The following is a 6,147-nucleotide window of genomic DNA, read 5'->3' on the forward strand; positions in this document are numbered from 1 at the left end:
AAAACAACATTTTCTGCCCTGTAGCAGGTAAATATTAAGTTGAAAATATGCCTCTTTTGCTGGGATATAGTACATTTTCTGGGCATTCCGAAAACATGCACAACTGAAAATTGACGATTTTTGATTTATGACGTTCTTGGAAGGAGTGAGCGATATGAATATTTTTTTTCAGAATCGTCCTGTTGGTTATTTGCAGGGCGCGTGTATATATAGGGGTTTGAATGTAACTGCAATATACCACATCACAACTAATGATTCAAGTGATAACTAATGGAAACACTACACTATTCAGGGTCAGGTATCAGGCTGTCATCAGTCTTATAAATATTGAAGCTCTATGGAGGTAGTCAAATTTCACGAACATTTGAAGCCATATTGCTTTCTTGGTTATTCTAGTCTGAAGTTATCTCGAGTGTTAAATTATTGTTTTACAGGATTAAAATCAGCCAAAACTATACAAACTATTATGCCTCCATATAGGCATCATCTTTATATGGATAATTATTATAATAGCATTGAAAATTGTACATTTCGCTCACTCCTTTCAAGAACGTCATAAATCAAAAATTGTCAATTTTCAGTTGTGCATGTTTTCGGAATGCCCAGAAAATTTACTATATCCCAGCAAAAGCCGCATATTTTCAACTTAATATTTACCCGCTACAGGGCAGAAAGTGTTGTTTTTACATTTTGAAAAAAAGGTATTGTTTCATTATTTTTTTAAAATATATTAAATATTATTCAAATGGAGAAAAAAACCTTCAGGTTTTACCTAAAAAGATCTGTTGTACAGTAAAAAGTTCAATAAGTGGCATGATATTTATTTTTAGTACATTGTATGTATTATATTTTTAAACTTTAAAAACGTTCTGAAAAATCAAGTTTTTTGATATATGACGTTCTTGAAAGGAGTGAGCGATATGTTCATTACAAAATTATAAGTGGAACAAATGTTTATGTGACTAACATACATCATGACCACACAAGTCTCAAATTTCATTTGCCAGAATGGCAGGGTATGAGTAATTTTTTTTTGTATGCCTATTTTTTTCCGCAACAGATACAAAAAAAATATGAGTAGGTTGTATTTTGTGTACGATTCTATCTAAATCGCACTTAACTTAATATTTAATATACTTATACCTATTTTAAAGTAAAGTTATGTTTAAATTTGATAAACTATGAGAGAGTGTAATATTATTTTTTCTGTATTTTATGAATAAATTTTCAAACAATATACATATCTAATAATATGTCTACATATTATACGCTACTGAGTATGGTGTATACTACACAGAAACTTTCATCATATTTTCGAAGATATGACGTGTACAAATTTATAATTTTTGCAAAATATGTAAAAGACACCCGTTCCTGGCACTAATTAGCCCGCAGTTCCGCCCGACAACAATGTGTTAACATATGTAGCATTTTCTGATGTTGATCCATAGCAATTTTAGCTATTTCATTTGTGTATGAAAGATTTTCTTCTCTGGAATAATATAACTGACATTTCCGAAGAAAAAGCTTGTACATAGTGCTAATATTGCGGTTTTGTTTATTAGCTCTTAAATCCTTAATTTACTCATTTATAATACTTGTTTCAATAGATATATGACAGTTTGGAAGAAAATATTGAAATTATGTTTTTTCTTATTAAAAATATTTTCTAATACTGGAGAATTCATTAGAAAACGATATACTATGCAGAACACTACTTATAGTAATATTCCGTACTACACTCCGTGAGGAAAGAAGCGCACCACTGACCGATTGACAAATTGTATTGACGATTGACAAATTGTATTGACGATTGACGATTGTAACCCAACTGTACACCACTGTCAAGAGGACAAAATAAGAATTGTGTAACTCCTCGAAACAGATTTTTAAAATGTACAACACATACCGATTTGAAACACCCACGCAAATTAGAGCATCAAAGGGATCGGAAAAAATATTAACCTAAGAACAGTTTGATATAAATTGAATAGCCTCCATTTCTTTTCACGACGCCTGGTGAAAAAAAGCCCTCAAAGAAAATGCAAAATACTCAGCTTAGATGAAAAGAAAAATTTGATCATTGAAGATTGAGAAAGAGTCGTCTTTTCCGATGAATCGAAAATTTACCCGAGCAGTTTGACGAACATCAAGTGAATCTTGTAAAGAACCTTGTTTATATAACTGAGATGGAAAAGTTATTAATGATGTCTTTATGCCCGCATTAGATGGGATGAGAAAAAGTGTTTCGGATACCATTTCTCAAGATAATTATGAACAGTCGCATAATTCAAAATTAATAGTATTTTTTTTAGAACTGATATATTTTTTACTGATATATTAGCAGATGATATTTTGAATTTAATTTAACAATATAAAAACTGGCTGGAAATTAACTCTATTCTATATAAATGGAGTAAAGGCAGCAACATAAAATATCAAACAATAAGAAAATTATTATTTTTTAAAGTCCTTTCGAAAGTTTTGAGATGGCAAAAAAATTTGATTACATGTTTAATTTAGGATCTCAGCCCCATGTTTAGAAAAAATGTCTCAATTTCACCTAAAGATTTATTTTTACCGAAGCTTAGCTTAAAGAATAAGTTAATATTATCAATCAATAAAAACCTTTTTTGGCTGGACCATATTGACGACAAAATGTGGAAACTTAAATAAAAAGAAATACTTGATATTAAAAGATACTGTGTTGCTATTGGTGCGTTTCATTCTGCACAGAGTGTATGCTACTGTACTGTAATACCATATAATTGTTTGGGTTTTTAGGTCAGATATACAGTGGAACCTCTCATAATGAGCATAATTTGTTCCAGAATCTTACTCTTTAAGCACAACATTTTTTGTTTAGACTGGTGCGGAAGTCCCGGCTCATAAGTGAATGTTGTGAAAAAGGAACTTGGCCTTTCTCCGTAACTCGTTATGCGTAATGTCGCTCGTTAAAGGAGCAATTTTTTCACTTTTTTTTGCTCAGTATGCGAATCAAGGTCTATTAACTTTCTTCTTAAGGTCTATTATCAATGCTACAGCAACCAAATTCATGAATTTGAATACTATTGTATCGATAATACCGCAATTCAAACTCTTAAGCTCTTGTTATTGTATAATACCACAAGTCAAAATGATTACTCTCTGGATGCTTTGTTGTATATTATGATATACATATGTGTATTTTATTTTATTTCTGACTTAAGATTCTTTAGTTGATTATTTTTTCATAAAAAAAAACAATAATCAAATAGTTTACTACTTTTATTTTATTTTACCAGCGACTGGGTATTGTTTTTACCGACATTATCAGACTGGTGCTCAAAGTGGAAAAAGTTGTTTACTCATTCTTTTATGTACAATGGAACCTCTCATAATAAGCTTAATTCGTTCCAGAATCTTACTGCTTAAGCTAAACATTTTTTTTTTAATAGCGTGGAAGTCCTCACAACTGAATGTCGTGGCTCACAACTAAATGTCGTGAAAAAGGGACTTGCCCTTTCTCTGTAAATCGTTATGCGAAATGTTTCTCGTTAAGAGAGCAACTTTTTTACATTTTTTTGCTCCTGCAGATTACTTGTTATAAGAGGTTCCACTGTACTTATATAAAATGCAGTTCCACCAATAAATGTCCGTAATAAAACTTTGTTTATCGTATATTTTTTGTAATATTTTATTCATTAGTTATTCACATTTTCACCATATTGCTACAGCCCATAGCCTATAGCCTACTGTTGATAAATACAGGTAAAGGTTGTTTTACGCTGATTTACATTTAACCTGTTGGGCGACACCAGTGGGAGTGGGAACACCAAAGTACCACCTTTCCAATAGGAGAAACACTTTTACACATTGTTTTTATTATATTATCATGTGCGCGAGCAGGCTATTGTGTAGAATTTAAAGAGTTAATGGAGGAATCAAATCACCAAATCAAAAAATATCAGAAAATATAAAAAAGTATCAGTAAATCCAAAAGATAAAAAAAAAATAGGAAAGCCCTAAGAATGGCCGATCTAATTAATATATTTTCTTCTATAGAAAGGTTAACAGATTAGCTCTTTGAGATAGATGGGGATTTCAATCAAACCATAGCTGCTGTTCACACTTATGCTATGATTCTGCAAGAAAGGAAGCAATATATGCTTTTTTTTTTAAGTGAGAATTTCATTTCATACCGATGAACTGGTAAATTAGTATTTATTTAAAAAAAATTATATTATATAATGAGATTATTTATTTTTCAAACAAATTAAAAATTTATTTGCTGAATACATTTACAATTTATTTTATATATATATGCTATATATTAATTAAACATATTATATTTTTATATATCGTCCATTATATGTATTTGTTTTCATTTTACATTGGTGTCTCTCCGAAGGGAACCCCGTTCCCGGCGTAAAATGACAGTTACCTGTTTATACTTTGCTATGTGGTATCTCTTTGTTTTAAAACCACGGATTGCATTATTATTATTGTAGCAATCAAACTTATGTAAATATTGTGATAACATACATTTACTTTAGGTATGTACGTGTATTTGAAATTTGTTAGGATATGTGTATTTAACATGGTAAATATTATTGATACATGTTTGATGTATGCACATACACTTGTTGGTTAAATGATTTTAATAACTGCATAATGTTTTTCACTGTAAAATAATGTATGCAGCATTAGGTACAGCTCTGTATTTTTATCATAAATATATTAATGCTAGCATATTCTATAGTCTTTTTCTTTTGCCTATAACGCTGACAGTCCCTTATCACAATAATGTGTTTTTTTAATAATAATAATAAAACCCTTATCCGCACCCCAATGGTGCATAGGGCACTGCGTCATATAAACGCAGTGTTATCTTGATCATTTATACATGAAGGAAAGGTGATCAGCCCTACGCTTCTGGTACCAGTCCAGGGTAATATTGAATAAATATTACAGTGAAAAAAATCACTTATATTTATTTTACCCCCCTTGGGAATCGAACCCGGGACCTCCAGAACGGTAGCCGAGCGTGCTGACCATTACACTACGGAGGCGGACAAAATCAATGTGTTTTTTTAAAGGATTCAAAACCTTAAAATGCATAATTTATAATGAAATTGATGAAAGTCTGGGTTTTTCTTTCTCCGTAAGTATTTGGATACCTTTCTAAAACATGGTAGTCTGCTGGACTATCACTGCTTAGCCATACAAATTTAGGTAACTATCGCACATTTGAAATATTTGCTGTTATTTAAAGCTTCTCAAAACTGATCACACTGATTACTAGGCAGGCGCCGTGGTGTAGTTGGCAAGACGCTCGACTGCAAAAATGGTGTCGCTGGTTCCATTCCCGCCAATTGCAAAATAAATTCAAGAAAGATTCATTTTCAATTAGTCTGGGTGTTTGTGATGTATTTTTCATATTTACCTTCCCTATCCTTAATATCTCACCTGCAGACAAGCCTCTAAAAATAGAAGCTTTGCGGATTATTCCTTTATCAACAAACAAAAAAAACTGTCATGAAGTTAACGATCAATATATACTGCGCTATACATTACAATTTGGTTAAGAGGGATAAGTGCAGCTTGAAGATACTCCATTACTTATATATATTTACAACACAATTAAAATACTAGGTCTAGTAAAGGATAGTTAATTAAAATGACAGTGAAAACGTGATTGCGATGCAAATTTACCACATATAAGGGACACTGAAAAATACTGGTGCAAGAATCTAATGAATATGATAAAAATGTTCTACTAATAAAACCATCAAATTTTTATTATTACGATTATGGGAATGTTTTTAAATAGTTTATTTTATTTTAGTTTATATTATTTTTTATTTACATTATTAAAAAAAAAATCAAAAAGTTAAAAGGAAATATTGAAAGGCCTTGTTTAATGGTAAAAAACAGGTTGTCAAAAATTCAGGAGGAAAAAGTGAGGACTCGTTTAAAACAAAAAAATAATAACATCTTCTGAAAGTCTTTGAATCTTGATTATAAATAAAGTGAATTCAATATGATTATTATTATGCTTTAAATGTATTTTATCGTTACTATTTTTGTGTACATTGTACACAAAAAACAACATGACAAAAAAAATAACACGAGAACTTTGATTCAATTCTCAATTGAATCAAAGTT

This window comes from Brachycentrus maculatus, unplaced genomic scaffold, assembly GCF_059751285.1.
Source record: "Brachycentrus maculatus isolate JH-2025_06_01 unplaced genomic scaffold, ASM5975128v1 h1tg000649l, whole genome shotgun sequence".
NCBI classification, from domain to species: domain Eukaryota; kingdom Metazoa; phylum Arthropoda; class Insecta; order Trichoptera; family Brachycentridae; genus Brachycentrus; species Brachycentrus maculatus.